The sequence below is a fragment of the Taudactylus pleione genome, unplaced genomic scaffold (assembly GCF_031769625.1).
Source record: "Taudactylus pleione unplaced genomic scaffold, aTauple2 ptg001191l, whole genome shotgun sequence".
NCBI lineage: Eukaryota > Metazoa > Chordata > Amphibia > Anura > Myobatrachidae > Taudactylus > Taudactylus pleione.
Genome location: NW_028285592.1, coordinates 487,849 through 508,723, shown reverse-complemented (window position 1 = coordinate 508,723; position 20,875 = coordinate 487,849). Strand labels below are relative to the sequence as shown.

Below are 20,875 nucleotides of genomic sequence, written 5' to 3'. Positions count from 1 at the left end.
ACGCCCACTTTCTCCCGCCGCGTCTGACCGCAAACCTGCTCACACATTTCGTACACATACTATCAGACAAAAGGTGTCATTATGCAATTGACACATATAGTTTATAAAGTTGTTTAGTTTAAAAGAAGGTCGAGAGAGCAATGCAGGTCCCGGAGGATTCTGGATATTGTAGTTTTAAGATCGCACTGTCGTCGGTGCTGACTAAAGTAGAAAAACTACAACTCTCAGAAAGCAGAGGTGGACGATCAGCTGAGCCCATAAACCAATCAGGGAAGAGAAGATGGAAGGGTCTTTTGTCCACTGAGATGTTGCCTCCACGCATGCGCGAAGAGACCTGGAGCAGGTAAGCGCAGTAGGTTATGGATATTGTACTTAACTGTGAATGGTGGAGAAACTTTGAAGAGCTGCAGTATGGAACATTATTTTATATTATATGTGACGTGGGCTGTGGTGCTAAAACAGAGTCTAATCTATTACACAACTCAGCCAGTGGGGATCGGGCAGTGGCTACTGGGGGTCAGGAGGGTCAGTCATACTTTCGCCCCTCCTGTGGCTACTGCCAGTGTGACAACATGTAGACCTCCAGTTGTTGCCTGTGTTCATGGCTGTGCTTCGGCTCCTGGCAATGAAGAGTCAGCTCTGGGTCCAGAGGTGCATGTCACTACTGTTGTAGACAGCCTGATGTTCCCACCTGGTGTCACTGATGTCTTTTTTGGGGGGAAATCTTGGAGAATATGGAGTTTTGTATAATTTGTTTACATTTTTTTTTAGAATTGGAAAGTTGCACAAATACAGTATATACAAAATATCAATGTAACAAATACTGTAACCCTGTATATACTTTGCAATGTCCAAATGCCAGTACAAGGCAGGCTGTAGAATGTAAGGCTAATGATTAGGCAGTATTTTTGTATTCATTACTCATATTGAGAAAGTTAGGAGTGTGAATTTTATGGGCCTGTTCACATGAAAACTAAAGTCCTTTAGATGTGTTTTAGTGATGCGTTTTTAACAGGTTTTCCAAGCGCTTTTATCAAATACCATAGCCCTCATTTATTAATAATTGCAATGCGATATGGGCATGACATTACCGCCCATGATTGCATAACAAGATGCGATCCTATCGTCTGAATGTATCATCTGGCACATGCAGGGACAGGGCTCCGAAGGGAGTCCATCCCTGCGATGTGCCTGGAGAGCTGACGGGGCTGCTGCACATGTGTAGTCCCGCTGACTGCACATGCACGGCTGCCATTGCCGGGGAGGGTTCCGGAGGAACCTTCCGCCAGCTAATTTTACGCGATGTAGCCCATAGGCTATAGCGGCTAACGCCATCTTCAGATGGCAATAGCTGCGGGAGCCAATATCCGGAATGCATCCGGATGTTGGTAAATTGGCAGCATCGCATCCCTATAGAAACCTATGGGGGATGCGGCCGCCCGCGGGAATGGAGGGATCTCCGATACCTGCTGCACGCCCTCCTTCATATATCCGTGGGAAACTTAATATTTGCAGTTAACCCCCGTAAATAGGGTGTTTTTGGGAATATAGCCGCAAATATAGAATGATAAATGGGCCCTCATGTATTGTTCTGGTCGTTACCATACCAACCTTATGCATAAACATTTTATGTGGCAATAGCATCATTTACCCTTGTTTATCCTAACTACTAATAGATTTGTCACATGTTTAACTTGTGAACCTTAAGGGTTGTGTCCAGTGTTGCTTTTTAAAGCCCATTTTCAGGTTTTGAAGCACTTACGCATATTTTGCATACCTTTGTTTTTAATTGCAGCACTGTGGACCTGATTCAGATTCGCACACATAATGGCTATAGCTGTGTTTTTTTTATCCTGTGCATACTCACAAGGCATACTTACTCCCCTCTGTGGATTTGCGGGGCTATTCAGAACAGCACGGAAGTCAGCCGCATCGTCACTTATTTCTATATGTGTTCTAAATTTTTGGCAATGCATTGGGGAGTTTGCATTGCCAAAATTTTGCCCTGAGTATGTAGAACAAATGATGGCTTAGTCAGCGGTAAGGGTATGCACAGATCTTCGGTTTTCAGGTGGATCTCTTGCAGCCAGGATGAGGCTGGTGTAAATGTCCGCTGATAGTGATGATGAGTGCTCTCAAAAGAGGATGTATAGAGGCAGCCACTTACATCGGGCCATCTCTGAATACAGCTATTTTACAGAATGCATTGCGGGGGCGCTTTGTCTGCGAACTGAAGCAGACAGTGTGTCTTTTAACATTGTACAGCTTATAATGAGTGCTTACAAAGCATTGTGCAGTGGGTGTCCCCATTAATTATGGATTTTAATTGAAAAATGTTAGTATTGATTACTTTGGATGTTTGTCCAGGATGCTACTTTCGGCATTTAGAAAATAGCCCAAGCGCTGAAAGGGGCAATTCAATTACGCGCAAGGTGAATACTGCCGGGCTGTTGGTCCCGATTCAATTCACTGCACTGTTTAGTCCGACTTAAGTCGGAGAATGCCAGTTCTCGCACCTTAATCTGGGTGTTTAGCTACGAGAACTGGTATTCTCTGACTAAAGTGCCAGCTGCGAGGCTGTTAGTGCCGCATTAAGCCGGAAAACAACCTCGTGGCCGGCACTTTAGTCGAATTTCTTCACACACCCTTCTGAGAAATCCTTTAGTCGGCTTAACATTGCGGTCATTTGAATAGCTTTGGGGCCTCCTTTCCGGGGCCATTCAACATAGCGATCAATTGACATCATAACCACTGTACTCGCAATTGCATGCTTTCAGTTTCAAATGTTTTTATACCGCACTTTAAACATGAAGGCACCAGTGTGACATTTTGTGTTTACTAAATTGTAATATTTGTGGTTCAGGTTTTAGGGATATCCATGGCTGAGCACATATGACTTCATTAGTATCTCAGTCAATTCGATTTAACCGCCTGTGCTCAACCATGGATATCTCTAAAACCTGAATTGTTGGGGAGCCTTGAGGACCGCGTTTGGGAACATCTGAACATTAAAGGTAATTTGTTTTATTGTTGCAGCTTTTATATCTGCTGAAAGATTGATTTTATCATTGTATAAATGGTTCTTCTGTGTACTTTTTTTATTTTAGATGTATCCAGTTAAGTAGTCAAAATAAAAGTTTTATTGAAATGAAAACTTTATATGGGATGTAGTCAGCAACTCGACAGTCAGTGTTCATGCGGTCACAATATTGACAGTGGCATCCCGACTGTCAGAATACCGACAGATTGCGGGGGTAAGTATTAGGGACAGGGCGAGAGTAAGGGTTAGGCTGCGGGAGGGGAGGTTTAGGGTTAGGCTGAGAGACATGAGGGTTAGGGGTGAGTTAGCATTAGGGGAAGGTTAGGGTAAGGGTTATAATACTTATAAAAATCTGTCAGGTTTCTAAGTGTTGGGATGCCGCTGTCGGTATTCTGACAGTCAGCATCCTGACCTTTGGGATCCCGTACCCAGCCTCTTTATATTGCAAAGTGTAAGGTGCCTACACATTTGGCGATGTGCTCACGATTCGACCATGTGTCCGATTTCCCCTTGAATTCTCCCCGGCAGTCGTGGGCACGATTTGATGTTAGAAACTGTCCAATGTGACAAACTATCGTGCCTCCTAACTATTCCAGTGCATCGTGACTGAGATCTGCTCTACAGCACGGCAGATGTGAAGATGCGATGTACGACCAGCGGGTACGCGCATCGGCATCATGATCGTGAGTTGAAACTCACGATTTGGTCATAATTTACACTATTTGTCATCACAATTCGTCGGAATCGGCAAATCGTGTAAAAAAAATCGCCAAGTGTGCAGGCAGCTTTACTCCCAAGTAACTGAAAGTCCATCATTAAACAATGCTCATTTGTATTATAGAGCCTAACCATTTTCATAACACCACCACCAGCCGGAACCGTGACACAAGACAGGATGGATCCATTGATTCATGTTGTTTACGCTAAATTCTGACCTTCTCACCTGCATGTAAAATCAAGATTTTTCACACCAGGTGTCATTTTTCCAATCTTCAATTGCCAGGTTTGGTGAGCCTGTGATCACTGTAGCTTCATTTTCCTGTTCTTAGCTGGCAGAAGTGGAACTCTTTTTTTTTTTTTTTCTGCTGCTGTCGCCCATCCACTTGACGTTTCAACGTGTCTTGCATACAGAGATAATTTTTTGCATAACACTGTTGTAACACATTATTCTCTATAAGGTCTAAAGACTTTTTTGAGTAAAAGTCCACAGAGATCAGCAGTTTCTGAGATACTGAAATAATTCTGCCTGGCACTAATAATCATTCCATGGTCAGAGTCCCTTAGATCCCATTTCTTCCCCATTGTGATGTTTGGTCTGTACAATACACTTATACCTTTAGGGCCTGATTCAGTTTTGGGAATAGAGTAAAGGCCCTCCTCATACATCTGCAATGGATTGGGGCGATTTGGCGACAGATTGTCTTGATGCTGCTATCTACAGATGTCGGGTCGGAGGATTGGTGATTTCACCGATTTGCCTATCATGATCAATATATGATCATGATTTGCAATTGGTGAAATTTAACATGTAAAATTTCAACAATATTCCGACGGATCGGGGGAACATCGATGGCCGCCGGTTGGCATTTCTGATCCAATCGCAGGAATGGACAATACGGCTGTAGGTGTATGAGGGCCTTAATAAGGAGCCAATAACTGAGCATTTTGGTAAAAACCATGTTGCACTGCAGGTGGGGCAGATTTAAAATGTGCAGAGAGATTTAGAATTGGGAGGGGTATTTCTATCTGAATTCTAAACTGCAGTGTAAAAATAAAGCTGTCCAGCATTTGTGGGCTACATGCAAAAGCAGCTGGAATTTACACCACATGCAAAAAAAAATATATTTATTTGCACCCCTTTCAATGCAACATGGTTTGTCCATGTACACAGTAAAACCCCTTTACATTAATTTCCCGGGTCTGACGCGGTATTTGGAACAAGGTTCCAAACCGTGCCAGACCGCGGAGCCGGGTTGGCGTCATTCACGCTGCACACGGGTGTAGTGAGACCAGGAAGTGCTCATGCTGTAAAAGGGACCAGGGTTGCCCGTTTATACTGAGTTATACAGGTCGTTTCCGTGTTCAACCCTGCAAGCTACCCGGGTTGGATTGCCAGGTCACTCGACCCGGGAATCCAACCCTCTCCCCTTTCTCACCTAGCAGCAGCCTGGGTTAACCCTGCAATAACCCTTTGCTGCTAGTCTGAAAGGGGTATTACTTGCTCTATACATCAGCATTTAGAAAACCGCAATTGAACGATTTGACGATTTGTTGCCCGATTTAACGATTTCCCAATCTAGCAATCTTCACCCATACATTGCTGATATATTTCAGTGATTGGCAGATCTGTCTTTCCTGAAAACAATCTGCCAATCTTGAAAGGCTCATAATTTTACGAGTAAATTTGCAAATTAGCTGATTATTACCATACACTACAAATCTAAATCCCTGATTGATTGATTGGTTAAATCCAGCATGTTGGACAACCTGATTTGGCTATTGCGATCACTTTTTAATGCAATAGTCAGTTGGGGAAGTACATACATTGAATTATTGGGCCACTCATAGCCAAATCGCCCCAATTCATTGCAGATGTATGGGGACCTTAACTCTATTCCAAAATCTGAGTCAGGCCCATAAGGCCCCCATACATTAGCAATCTGAAAAACACAATTGAACAATTTGAAGATATGTTGTCCAATCTTTTCCCAATCTAGCAATCTGCGCCCATAGATTACAGATCTTTTCCAGTGATTTGCAGATAATTTTCAGCAAACACAGGCCCTCATTCAGCGGCGATCGCAAGATGCGAACTCTCTCTCTGAATGATGGCGGCCGCTTCATTTTTGAAGTGCGGCCTCCTGGTCACTAAATTAAGCTGTGGGTTACCACCCACAGCTTAACGACCGACCAGGTTGATGGTCGAGATGGTGAACACGCTCGCGACCATCGGGGCTTGCGACGAGACCCTAAGGTTGGGTCTCGGCAACCGCAAGCCCCAGGGGGCTTCCTGCTCTGATCGAGCAGGAAGCTCCCCACTGACATCACTGATGATGTCAGTGCTTCCGCCCACAAAACGGTAGGCGTTCCTTAAGGAACGCCTCCGTTTTGGAAACCACCCTCCCGGCCCGCCTACAAAACGGGGCGAGCTGTCGATCAACATTGACAGCCGCCCCTTTTGTAGAGAGCTCTGGAGCGAGAGAGTTTCTTTCTCGCACCGGGGCTTGCGCATGCGCAGTGCGGCGGCTGCGCGTTCGCAGGGCTAACTATCGACCCGGTTGCGATTACATCGGTGCTAGCGACCGGGTCTGAATGAGACCCACAGATCTTCCAGTCTTGAAAGGCCCACCATTTTACAAGTAATGGTCTGCACATCTGCTGATCATCTCCATACACTAGCAATCTACAGCCCCAATTGATCTGTGAAATCCAACATGTTGGGCAACCTGATTTACCAATTCCAATCACTTTTTGGTTGAAATCTGTGATCTATGAAGCCCATACATTGCAGATTTGTATACGCAAACATCTGCAAATTGTAGAACTGCCGCAATTGATTGCTGATGTATGGGGGCCTTTTGTCATGTCTGTCTGCTAGTTATTCATTCATTTGATTCCACATAAATGGCTGGTTAGATAATTGCGTTAAAGAGCAGGTGTACCCAATAGTGGTCGCTTTGTGTCTGTGTATATATTTATTTATAGTGTTCCCGTTAGGCTGCTTTAGCGGGGCGCCGCGCCCTGCCCTGCAAAATGCACCCTGCCCCCTCCTCGATCGACATGCCCCCTTTTCAGGATTACGCACGCCTTCGGCGCTTGCAGAGGATGCCCTCCCCGCGAGTCTGTGCCCTGCTTTCCCCCTGTTTAGCGGGAACACACACACATATATAATTTCTACTCCAGGGTCCTTGGGGATCCTAGCGTTCCCGCTAGGCTGTTTTAGCGGGACCCTGCCCTCCAGGAGGAGGGCAAAAAGCGCCCTGCCCTCACAGCCTGCGGGTGCCGTCCTCACCCGCGGGACGCAGTGTCCTGCGGGTGGAGAAACGTGCGGTGACCCGGTCACCACCGGAGAATAGACGCCGGGCACGCCCCCATGTATGACGAAAATGGGACGCGTCTTATAGACACGCCCCCTTTTCATGACCACGCCACCTTTTCGGACGAGGTTGCCCTCTCTAGCTCCGGCGCCCTGCCTGCCGCCGGAGCTAGAGTGAACACTAGGATCCACAGGGATAACTTGGGGTATAGGCATGGGCTTGTCCAAGGGCACCACACAGTTAAAGCTGTCATCCCAGGATGCACCGGGCCCCCTCCTATACCCCGCCCCTAGGCCATGGCACCTCAGTTTCAGTAGGTGCCCGGCTGGAGCTGGGTCACCGCACAGGTGGGCTGTGTGTTCACAGCTATCCTCCCCCGGGCCCGCCTCTATTGATTCCTCCGGCGGCCATCTTGTATGAGCTAGACGCTGGTGTCAGGGTGCTTAGCCTGGGTCCCCCTTACATACCTCTCCTCCATAATTTCAGGTCAGCGTATGTATACATTTTTTATTTTTTATCTATTGATTTGTATTAAGCAGATTAACACCCTCCTTTTACAGCTGCTTGTTGACAAGCGCCACGCTCAGTTTCTTTTCTTCGTATTTATACTGTGTTTTGAGTTAACGGCTGCTGTCATGAGTGGGTTTCTAGAAAGAGCTCAAAGAAGGCAATCATATTTTAATGAGTGGGATTGTGATATAGACAATACTAGTTCAGTTGTTAAAGACTCCGATGTGATTATTGACATTAATAGAACTGTAATGCGTGAACAACTATTCCATTTAGAAGATCTGTTACGTGATGAATCACGGAATTGGTTAGATTGTGTTAATTTACAACACTATGTGGACAGGAAGATGATTCCCCGGGGACTTAGGCTCTTTAAATCCTCTATTTTTGAGCAGGGGTCTGAGTTCCAACAAGAATGGGAACAAACACTAGATTTATGTTCAATTAATTTATTGAAAATCATTATTAAATATAGGTCACATAAGACTGATGTCTTGGAAAAAGAAATAGAGAAAACTAGGAAAGAACTGGAACCTTTTCAAACTGATAAGGAATTCCAAGAAAAAGATCAGATTATTAATGAGAGAATTAGCAACTTTGAAAAATTTATAGTGGAAAATAAGAAAAAGAAATTTAGAAGGGATCAAAATGACTACCAGAATAACAGAGTCAGAAGCTTTAAGACACATAATATTGAAATGGAATCTGACCCTGGGAGAAACACTGCTGAGATATATTCAGGGACATATAAACACAATATGAGACATCATACCATTCCCTATAGAACCAACAAGAAAGAATGGAACACTCCCCGACCAGATCTTAGACCTCACAATAGAGGACAGCAATATCTGGAGACCCACAAAGAATTGGAAGCGAAACCGAAAGTTCGACACCTATACAATAATAAACAGGTTGAATCTTAGCCGAAGGTTTTTCGAGAGGCTCCCCCTCGCCCCAATCACTGGGACATGCAACATCATCCCATAAGAGATTCAGGAACACCAAAAAGACAGAGGGAAAAAAGTTTAGAGGCTGCAGGGGAGGTACACACAGTAAAAAGAAATGTGAGAAGAATTTAAGATCTAGGGAAAATATGAAGGGAAGCAATAATGTGGATACTAAACCACATGAAACTGTTGTATACCCCAATGTTTTCAATATTTCCTCTAGAAGTCTCAATTATGATGAACTATCCCTATTGGGTAGGGGGTTAAAATTTGCCCCAACAAGTGAACCAAACATTTTTGAGTTATTTGTGGATCTCAATAAATATGTCAGAACTTTATGTCGCAAAAGGTATTTTGCCAATAAGAAACTGAAACATGATCAGGATGACTCTATGCCAATTATTCTTGACTCCACAGATAACCAATCCCTTTCTATTCTACATGAACTTTGGGAAGAAGGTCACACTACGACTCAGGATACAGTAGTGAAATTATATGACACTACATGCTCCAATGTTAACCAATTTAAGCTGAAATCGGAATTTTTTCCGATCTCGGCTAAAAGCAACAACATTGAGTCATTTTACAAAATCACTCTCGAGGACTTTAAGTCCTTATGTCATAGGATTTCAAAAAAGTCCTCCCATACCTCCAATTTGACAAGAGCAGAGAAGCGTGCTCTCCATTTATTAACAAAGGACTCTTCGATAATAATAAAGGAGGCGGATAAGGGAGGGGGTCTGGTGGTCCAAGATAAGGAGGATTACCTCCAGGAAGCATATAATCAATTAAATAATGCCACCTTCTACCGGACTCTCACTAATAACCCTACAGAAACCTTTTTGAGAGAGTATAAAATTTTGTTAGACAATGCTTTATTAGAGGGGGTCATATCCAGGGAAACATGGCGTTTTCTATTTATTCCTTTCCCCACTATTCCGGTGTATTATCATTTACCCAAAATCCACAAATCCCTCATTTCCCCTCCTGGTCGTCCAATTATTTCGGGCATTAATTCTCTTACGTCTAACCTCTTTTTATGTTGATTCTTTTTTGCAACCTTTTGCTCCCAAGCTCAGGTCCCATCTCAAAGATACCACTCAATTTTTACGATGCATTCAGGATATAGAGTGGAAGGAGACCTATGCGTTCCTTACACTTGACGTACAGTCACTTTATACCAATATACCCCATTCATTGGGGGTGGAGACCATTGCCACCTGCTTATCGAGAGATGGGAACCTGACACGGGAACAAAAATCATTTTTGTTATCTTCCATTTCTTTCATTCTTTCTCACAACTATTTTCTTTTTAACAATGTTTATTTCCTTCAAATCATGGGGACGGCCATGGGGACCAGATTTGCGCCGAGCTACGCCAACCTATACATGGGGGAGTTTGAGAACCTCCACGTGTGGGGTGGCGACTTCGGCGCATCTCTGGTCTTTTATGGCCGTTACATTGATGACCTTTTTATTATTTGGGATGGGGATCTTCTTTCGGCTGAACGTTTTGTTTCTTCTTTGAATTCTAATACCTTTAATCTCACTTTTACTTTCACCTATGATAGAAAACGCATTGACTTCCTGGATGTGACCCTTGAAGCATCTGGTACCAGAATATACAGTTCGAATTTTACTAAACCGGTTAACACTCAATCTTACCTTCATTTCCAAAGTTCACATTATAAACCATGGAAGGTGAACATCCCCAAGGGGCAGTTGATGCGATTACGCAGAAACTGCTCCTTGGATGATGTATTTAGGCAACAAGCTGATGAAATGCTGAAAGCCTTCAGACTAAGAGGCTATCCAGAGGGTATCCTAAATAAAGCTTTGAGTGAAGTTTTGGAGATGAATAGAATGGATCTTTTGACTCCGAAACTTCCTCACCTAAATAGGGATCGAACTCTAACCCTGGATTCTGCATTTATCTGTAAATATACATCTTGTCACAAAGAGATAAGCGACATCATTAGAAGAAACTATAAAATTTTGGGATACGATAATGTTTTGAAAAGTGTTCTACCAAAAACACTGCGTATTATTTTTAAGAAAAATAAATCATTAAAAAACATATTGGCTCCCAGTCATTTTAAAACTGCTAAATCCACTGATACTGATTCTGAATCAGCAAGACGCTTGTCCTCCCAATGGTTACCATCTCGTCCACCAGGTTTCTACGGGTGCGGTAAAAATAGATGCACTATGTGCACACATATTCCAAGACGTACTACCACTATTAGTATAGGTTCCAATGATGAACAATTTAATATTGGTAGTTTCATGAATTGTGACTCTATATATGTCATTTATTTACTCACCTGTGGTTGCGGTCTGAGGTACGTGGGGCGTACGACAAGAGCTATTAAAATAAGATTTATGGAACATCGCCGTAATATAATTAATAAGTTCCAGAATCATAGTGTGTCAAGACACTTTATGGAAGCTCATGAGAGCAATATCAGTGGTCTTTCTATTGTGGGATTAGAACAGATTCAAACAACAGCACGAGGCGGCGACAGATATAGAATTCTGTGCCGACAAGAAGTTTACTGGATGTTCAAGTTGAATACCTTCTATCCAGAAGGTCTGAACGAATCAGTGGAACTTAACTGTATTGGTTGAACTCGGTTGAGTATTCAAGCAGACTGGTTTTCTATCACCGGATTCAATCAATGCAGGATGAACGTGATACCATTCTCCACTGATCGGAGCCCCCCTTTTTTGCTATTGTATTTAAAATGTGTATATGATCCCTGATAGATATTTATACCTGCAATTGGGTATTATTTAACATAATTCACTGATTATCTTTCCAGGTTGCGTTTTCTCTAATATTGATAATGTTTTTTATTAATAATATTTTTGGTATCAGTTTAACAATATTGCTTTAAATGTGTAAATTGATTAATGTGATTGGTTTCTTGTTATTACCTTATCATTTAATTGATCCAGATAAATTGACAGTGACCAATATATATGGGATCAAGTTTGCATGGAGTCCGCTTTATCGATATATCATTATCTTTTTATTTATCTTCAGTACACAGTATGTTGTTTGATTGACCGTTTAATTGATCGCTATCTGGTGATATCAGTCCGTATAAGTTTTACTGCACCCAGCGAAGGATAGGTCTGCTAGCTGAGACAGCCCCGCTGATATCTATGTCAGCGTCACGTGGTGTTGTTTACATCACGTGACTGCACCAGACTTTGTAGCAATCTCCAGCCCTGATACAACATGCGGCTGTTTCCAAGGAGACTCCACGCGGCTGTGAATATACGAGATAATCAGGACCAATCACACTTCATCTGTGTCACTAGTCACATGATCGGACCGAAGTCACATGACCATGTTAGTGATAGAACGAATAACAGTATTTCAGGTATTTTAAACTACTCGTTTTTATGGGAACATATATGATTCTATATTTTGATTGCCTTCAGAGAGATTTTTATGTATTGTTATTGTCTTTTTCTTACTGGCTTGGTTAATTAGTTTAGAAAATCTGCACATCTGTTTTGGATTTACTCATTTAAAGAGGTATAAGTACTTGGCACATTCAGAGACACTTATACACTTGCTCCTGACGAAGGTGTGGGTATTTCCACACGGAAACGCGTTGAGCTTGCCATTAACATTGTACCTTGATATCCTTTGCTGAATCTACTCTGGGAGGACTTTAAATCAGTGTGGACATCCTAACAAGATCCGGACCAGCACCTTTTCCGTTCTGAGACACCACTGGAATCACCCTCCATAGGAGGATATTACTGCAAGGACATCTTGCTAACCAGGATTGGTAACGTCTCTTTTAACACTGGATTATTTTCCGGAATCTACAGATTGACATTTATTATCCACATCAGTGCCTCCAGTATGAGTAAGATATCAGAGTTAATTGACTGAGAATTATACCTAATTGTGATATCATATCTGTGCAGCAATACAACTACTCCGATGTAAGGAGCGGTTTATTAATATTGTGTTTTATACGTGATGGAATAAATGTTTTTTTAACCAAGCCAGTTACCTATACATTTGTTATAGACTAATATATATTCAGGGTAATTTCCTGAACCCCACTCATTGCAACATCTTTCACGCTAGCGCTGTATACATTTTTTATTTTTTATCCTCCCCCGGGCCCGCCTCTATTGATTCCTCCGGCGGCCATCTTGTATGAGCTAGACGCTGGTGTCAGGGTGCTTAGCCTGGGTCCCCCTTACATACCTCTCCTCCATAATTTCAGGTCAGCATATGTAGCACTATCACTACCGGGCTGCTGCTCTGTGTAGTTGATAGTGCAATTAGTGCAGGCAATTTCTGCATTGTATGTGACTATTATGCTAGCGCTGTGTGTCTGATTCTTATCCTGTCAGCCATTTTACTATCCCTATTTTTTCCTGTTCAGCCCTCTCGGTGCAGTACTGTCAGGATGGGAATTTGTCTCACAGTTTTAAGTGTTTATTAATGTGGGAAGGTCACATACAAAATATGTCCAGTGAGGACTCCTAACGACCGAGAAACTGAAAAAGGAAGCAATCGCACGGTCGGTCGGTCACAACCAAAGTGACGCCCATACATGAACAATACACCTCTTCTAGCTAATGAGTGATAGCAGCTAGCGATTGAGTCAATCGTTGTCAGTCGCTGTATGTTAATTTTCTCCTGATGGTTGCGGCCGCTTGTGTTGTGTTGATGCCCACAAAAATATAAAAAAAAACGCATAGAAAAAGCCACCCCCATGAAATGTATTTATTCTTATTATTCGCTAATGCAAACGCAGTTGAATCAATTACAAGCCAATTAGCAGTGTTATTCGCTTCATCAATCGATAATCGATTATTAGCTGCTTGCATTGTGTGGCTCAAAATAGAAACAACAATCCTAACATCAGTAACATTCGAGTGTATCGATTGTACTGTGTGGCTTGTGGGAGCTCCTACCTTACCTTAAGCTGTAGATTAGCCCGCCCTCTAACCTGCTCGCAGAGTGACGTTTTACTACTTCTGGCCTTCTATGTCGGTCGTAGCAGGTAATTTATGTACGCCCCTAAAACACCCTCAAAACGCTGAGGCACGCCTGCGTTTTCAGACCACCACCCCCGTCAACACCCACAAACGGCCTTTCATGTCAATCAACGCTTGTAAGCCATACGATCTACAGCATTTTGGATCGCAAAGCCTTGTGCGCACAACTAACTGTGCGCATGTGTGGTTTGGAAACATCGGATGCGTACGACCGAGCGGCCGCCTGCGACTGACTCTGAATGAGGTCCTCTGTGTCTATGGGAGCACCTCTCATGTTTTCCTGCTCTATGTGCAAGGCAAGTGTGGGGGAGGGTTTAGTACTTCAGGATGGTATATGTACTACATGTTTGACCCTTCCTGGTACCTCTGCTGTACCCAGCACCTCACAGGAACCCCCATTGGCTTCATTTGCACAAGCCTTTGAATATCCTTGTGAATAGGTTAACAGCCCCGGCCTGTGTTTCCCCCTCAGCAGGTTCTTCCACCGGTGGAACCTGTTTGGGCGCAGTCTGTGTCTGCTACGGTGTAAAATATTGCAGAGCAGGATTCAAGACCTGCTAAAAGACCCCTATTGTCATTTCCATCTACACAGTTTGATGATGATGACGGGTCATCTGATGATGGAGAGATTCTGGATATGTCTGACACTGACACTCCTCAATTAGGGACGGAAGTTAAGTCCAAAATATATATATTAGGTCTAATACGGGCAGTCCGTACGGCCATGGTGATTACTGACGACACGCTACCTGCAACACCTACACATGCTTATTTTAAGGCTGTTAGGGGAAAAACTGCTGCAGCACCTCTATCTGGCCAGCTAGTGGAGGAGGCGTGGAATCCTCCGGGTAAGAGGTTTCAGCCTCAAAAACGTCTAGCACGTGCATACCCCTTTGCAGAGGATTATTTCACTAAATGGGAGTCTCCCCCCTCAGGTGGATTCTCATGTGACGTGCTTAGTAAAGAGCGCGACTCTACCTAAGCCGTCAATGTCTTCTTTGACAGATGCTGCAGACCGTAAGGTGGAAGTGTGTCTTAAATCTATTCCATGGCAGGGGAGCATCCACGTCAGCTATGGCAGTCTGCTGGGTGGCCCAGGCTATGGAAAGAACAGGTGGTGTTAGTGGTTAATCTCCGGGATTCTGCTACGTACATTAATGAAGCGCCTTGGACCTTTAGTCTTCTGACTTCTAGGATTTCCGCGGCTGCCATGTCTGCTCGCCACCTTGTGGTTATGTTCCTGGAGGGCGGATGCTGAATCCAAGAAGGGTTTGGAATGCTTACCTTATGATGGTCAGGTCCTGTCTGGGCCCGCTTTGGACAAAATTGTGGACACGTTGGCGGGAGCCAAATCGGCATGTCTGCCTTCGGCCCCGACTCCGTCAGGGTCTAAGAACCCATCCTTTCGACCCTATCGCCCACAGAGCAAATCTAAGGTGCAGTCCTTTCCGAGACCATCCTGCCCCAAAAAGACCGCCAAGCCCAGCCAGACGACAAACCCTCAGCCTGACGGGCTGGGCCTCCCCTTGGGGGACCCCAAGGTGGGAGGCCGACTTCTGCAATACGCCCAGTGCTGGTATCAGATCACCACAGACACTTGGGTAAGGGAAGTGGTATCTCAGAGCTATGCCCTCTCCTTCTGCAGATGGCCTCCTCATCAGTTCTTTGCAGCAGGCCTTCCTCCAGATCCAACAAAACCTCTAGCGATCCAGGTCATGGTGGCACACCTGCGGTTTCAGGGGGTTCGCCTCTTACCTTATTTGGTCGACCTTCTGTTGTTGGCGGGGTCGCCACAGGTCCTTTGCAACCATCTGCAACTGACAATATCAGTGTTGCAGGCACACGGCTGGCTAGTGAACTGGAATAACTCCTCACTAATTCCTTCTCAGAGGATGGTCCATCTCAGAGCATTGTTGGACTCTCAGCAGCAGAAGATCTTCTTGATGGAAGAAAAGATAGCCCTGTTGCAGTCCAGGATACGCAGTTGGCTACAGAGTCGCCGAGTGTCTCTTCACTCGGCAATGAGGTTACTGGGTTACATGGTGTCGACGTTTGACATGGTGGAATATGCCCAGTTCCATTCCAAACCTCTGCAGATGTTGATCCTCTCCAGATGGGACGGAATTCCCCGTCTGATAAAGACACAGATGATCAGGCTCTCTTCGGAGGTGCGCCTGTCTCTGACTTGGTGGTTACAGAAGTCTCATCTCAACAGGGGACGTCCGTTTTGGATTTTGGATTGGGTCCTTCTAACAACGGATGCCTGCCTGCGGGGCTGGGACGCTGTGACGGGACCACACGTCTTCCAGGGATGGTGGACGTCAGAGAAATCTGTCCTGCCAATCAATATATTGGAACTTCGGGCAGTGTTCAGAGCGCTGCAACACGCAAGACTGTTTCTGCAGGGAAAACCCGTACACATTGTCAGACAACGCCACCACAGTGGCTTACATAATCCCTCAAGGAGGAACTCGAAGTCAGGTGGCTCTAAAAGAGGTATCCCCCATTCTGATCTGGGCAGAAGGCAATCTCCCTGCCATCTTGGCAGTGTTCATTCCGGGAGTACTCAACTGGGAAGCGGACTTCCTCAGCCATCACGATGTACAGCCGGGGGAATGGTCTCTTCACCAGGAGGTATTTCAACTCCAGGTGAACAATTGGGGCCTTCCTTAAATAGATCTCATGGCCTCCAGACATAACCTTAAGCTGTGGGCGTACGGATCGAAACGAGACGCAGAGGCTCTCCTGGTGGACGCTCTGTCGGTACGGTGGCTTTTCTGGTTCGCGTACCTGTTCCCTCCGTTTTCCCTACTGCCTCGAGTACTTCGATAGTTCAAGCAAGGAGGCGGCAAGATCCTGCTGGTCGCTCCTGTGTGGCCCAGACTACATTGGTACTCGGATCTTCAGTGTCTGTCCATTGACGCTCCATTACCTTTGCCTCAATGCCCGGACCTGCTGTCTATTTTTGACGGCGTGGCTTTTGAGACTTCCCTCTTGAGGGCTAAGGGTTTCTCCAGATCTGTGGGGAATACCATGCTATGAGCTCGGAATCCTGCTTCGGCCAGAATTTACCACAGAGGGAGCATTCGTATTTTGAGTGGAGTGGCCCTGGAGAGTACGATCCTCAGGAGTTTCGGATATCCAGGATGCTGGCTTTCGTACAGGGTGGCTTGGATCTTGGTCTGTGCCTCGCCTCAGGGAAGGTCAACTGGGAAGGTCTGTCTGTTTGGTTTCATCATAGGATTGCTGCGCTGCCTGATATCCGCACCTTTATGCAGGGTGTCCTTCGCATCCAGCCTCCCTTTGCTCCCCCAGTGGCTCCTTGGGATTTGGCTGTGGTTCTGAGGGTGCTCCAAGGTCCTCCATTCGAGCCTTTGGGTTCCATGGATTTGAAATGGCTTATGACAAAGACAGTGTTCCTTCTGGCTATTGCCTCGGCCAGAAGAGTGTCGGATCTGGGGGCTTTCGCCTGTCGCCCTCCCTTTCTGATTTTTCATTTGGACCGGCCGGTTCTTCGGACCCACCCTGATTTCCTTCCTAAGGTGGTGTCTAGTTTCCATATTAATGAGGAAATTGTGGTTCCGGAATTCCTCTGATCTCTCAGCTGGTGAGGCTTCCTTGGATGTGGTACAGGCGCTGCGTATTTATGTGGACCGTACCACTTCTTTACGAAAATTGGACTCCTTGTTTGTCCTGTATGGCTTTCAAAAGACGGGTTGGCCTGCTAATAAGCAGACTTTGGCGCGGTGTATTCGCCTGGCGATCTCTGAGGCTTACAAATGTGCCACTCTGTGAAGGCACATTTGTGACCGGACGCCTTCGTCTAGGCCGGCCCTGATCACAGGTTAGCACTTTCAGACTCCCACTCACGTCAGTGACCGGCTGTCACTGACTCCGCCCACTGCGCCGTGGGCGTTTACTGAAGCTGCCACCACCAAGCTCCCTTCAGCGGCGCTTGGAACCGCTTTTAGATACACTCAGGCTCCTACCTTGGCACCTGGAACCGCTTTTGCTGCGTATGCGTTTGACTAGCTGCGGCCACACCCCCTGATTGGTGTCGGCTGATTCCTCCTGATCCCTCGCCAATGGACCAGGTCTGCACGGTAGCTTGGCAGAGGGCTTGAACTTGGAGACGCGGAGCTCTTACCCTGAACAGCCGGAGAACGGAATAGCATTTGGCGCAATTCTGTTGGTCGCAGGATTGAGGCAATTGAAATCAGGCAAGATGTTTATTGCTCAAAGTCTTAAAGAAGACTCGTTGCCTTCGGATTGAAGGGGAATAATCAGCATACAAGAGGTTACAGAAATTAAACAGCAGTTCTTCTCCACAAAGGATTCTCAAAGATGTACAATATTACCAGGCACAAAGCCGTCTTTTGTGCCACTCCAATACACATTACCACAGGGGGTAAGTCTGCCCTGTGGTTTCCAACCAATCTCCTTAAGTGCATGACCTGTGCATGTGCTGGCCACATGCACGTTTAACATTGTCCCCTATAGACAGTGGGGACTGGTCACTCCCCTGAGCCTGAGACTACCTGGTGTTTTGGTCGCCACCAAGGAGTCAGCTCGTCTAGGGCCGGGGAAGGTTTCCCTCCAAAACCCTACTTAGGAATCTACTAAGGGACCAGGCCAGCCACCTCTGCCTGACTGAGCTCCAGAGGTGGGCAAGCAGGGTCCCCGGGCACGGTTTCCTGGCCACGTAAGGGAAGCTATTTGAAGCTCCCTAAACCCACTTAGCCAGTTCCCTATGCACCTCCTCATACCACTTCCAGGCACGAGGCTGCATAGGAGACATTTTATTCCCCTAGGGAAGAGGCTGGGGGACCCAGCAGCCCACAGAGAGCTCCGGATCCCCCTGGACCTTCACAGATCACAGGTAAGTGCATTTTTCCTTAAATTATACACTTTAAACATCCATTTTTAAGTACATTTCATGCCTGTGCACAGCATCAGGCTTCTAAACACTTGCAGCACAGCAGCCCAAGACCTCCTATCCTGGCTCACTGCTGCCCAAGCCATTTAAAATGTGTTTGTTTTTATTATTTTGTTTTGCCCAGCGCACAGCGCTAGGCTCCCTAATCCCTGCCGTCCTGGACTGCTGGGGTTAATCCTCCTGAGCGCCGCAGCACAGAACTCTGGCTGTGAGTGCTCCATATTGCCCCCTCTCAGCATTGGGGACTTAGGGAGCCAATGCTCCCTGTCCCCCAATCGGCAGCCACGCTGCCCTAGACAGCCCCCGCTGCTCCGCTGCACTGGGAGCCGGCTTCTTCGGTCTCCCAGTGTATGGCCTTTCCTCCTTGATGGGGTATAGGGAGCCAGAGTTCCCGACCCCCAGTGTGCGTCCATCGCAGTCCTTCCCTCAGTGCAGAGCACCGAGGGTTAACTGCCTCCACGCTGTGCTGGAGAGCTGGGATGCAGGGAGCTAGACTCCCGGTCCCCAGCGTCAGCGCACAGCACCACCTGGGGAGCTGGCTAGCCCGGTCCCCCTGTGCACCACTTAGCCACGCAGTCCGGGACAATCATGTCCCGGCTGCAGCGGCTTTCTGCTGTCCTGGGGTGCCGGGAGCGCTGCTCACAATCCCCAGCAGCCAGCACTCAGCCCTGCCCTCCGCTGCCTGGCCACGAGGAGCAGCCGGCACGGAGGGGCCAGCAGCGTCCATGTGGAGCTGGGGTGTCGGGAGCCAGGCTCCCGGACCCCAGCGTGGAGCCTTCATTGCCGCATCGGAGACGATCCGGGGGTTGTGGCGCTTTCTTACAGCCCCCACCCCCGGCCCAGCATTCCAAGGGTTAACACAAACCACTGCCGTGGCCACCGGGGAACGTCTTGGGCCCGCGGCAGAGCATTACATATAATTTAAACACTCGGCGCCTATCGCCGGCAATTCATTTCTAACATGGCGACTAGCACCCTCAATACAATCAATTATGGCGCCTAGTGCCCATTGTTATATTTAAAAATGGTGCAGCAGCATGGGTGTTAACCCCTTCAGTGCCGCTGCCGCCATTGTACAAGTGGGACCGGCCTCCGGCCACAGCGTTCCACGAGGCCTGTGGGTCCTTCGTGGGCAGCTTGCTGTGGCGCCTTGGCTGTTCAGCTTTGCAAGGCGGCTTTGTGGTCCTCTGTACATACTTTTGTCAGGCATTACACCTTTGACACATTTGCTTCTCAGGATGCTTCCTTTGGGCGGCGGTTGCTCCTTTTTGCACAGGAGCATCCCCACCCTTGAAGGATACTGCTTTGGGACATCCCAAGGTATCCCTGTGGATCCCTAAGGGCCCTGGAGTAGAAAACAATGGATATGGTAAAAACTTACCTTTGTTATCTCTGTTTCTACGAAGTCCTTAGGGTCCACAGGGCGCCCACACTGATGTTCTGTGCTTCTGTAGGGTGTTATTCTGGTCACCAGTTTCTGTCTCCTTTTATGTGAGAATGGGATCCTTCTGTGTTCCAGACTTTCTTCCTTTTGTTCTCCTCCTCCGGCCTATGGCTTGCTACTGAAACTGAGGTGCCGTGGCCTGGAGGCGGGGTATAGGAGGGGGGGACCGCTGCATCCTGGGATGACCGCTTTAACTGTGTGGTGCCCATGGACAAGCCCATGCCTATACTCCAAGGTATCCTTGTGGACCCTAAGGACTTTGTAGATAACAAAGATAAGTTCTTACCGTATCTTTTATTTTATTATATACATATATATTTACCAGCAGGGAAATATCACAGCTGTTTTCCCACACATGTGGGAAAACGGTTATCATTTGCTGTAACTTAATAAATCTCAGGCATTATTTTCCAAATTGACCAATAAATCTCTATAGTGTATCCCATACCTGTTAATTCTTTTTTTTTTTTTTTTTTGCTCTTTAAAACTGCGGGACAAACTTATGAGTTAACACCTTTGTACTTAAAAAGAGCCCATTTCATTTGAATGGTATATAATGGTGTCGGTTTGTCTTTAGGCAGGCAGGTAGCATTGTTTTCCTTCCTTTTCCTCCTTATCCTTCTTTTTTGACTCTGCAACGCACCATTCTCATCCAAGCCAAGGGTAGGCTTTATAACCTGGAAGCAGTTTTGATTGTGAAAATTTAAATATCTGCATCTGAAAGTCCAGCAGTGCTTTGATGCATTTAATGCTCATTTTAGAGGCACCAGGATGGACCGGCCAGGCTAAAGAAGTACAAAGAACTGCTTTCAGCATTTCTTATCCCAGATGCAACCTAGACTAGACATACACATTGGGCTCAATCTAATTTGGAGTGAGTTTGCGAATGAGAGTGTGTTTCATGAAACTCGCATAAAATGA

The 20,875-nt window shown here is 46.1% G+C and overlaps 1 protein-coding gene across 2 annotated transcripts in view; it reads left to right on the top strand.

The window, feature by feature from the left end:
• Window positions 1-237: 237 nt before the first annotated feature.
• Window positions 238-20,875, top strand: part of LOC148451048 (uncharacterized) — an 81,595-nt gene continuing 60,957 nt past the window's right edge. For both annotated transcript variants that reach the window (XM_088462338.1, XM_088462337.1), the window contains exon 1: window positions 238-343. The gene's annotated coding sequence lies outside the window, so the exon portion shown is untranslated. The remainder of the gene's footprint in view (window positions 344-20,875) is intronic.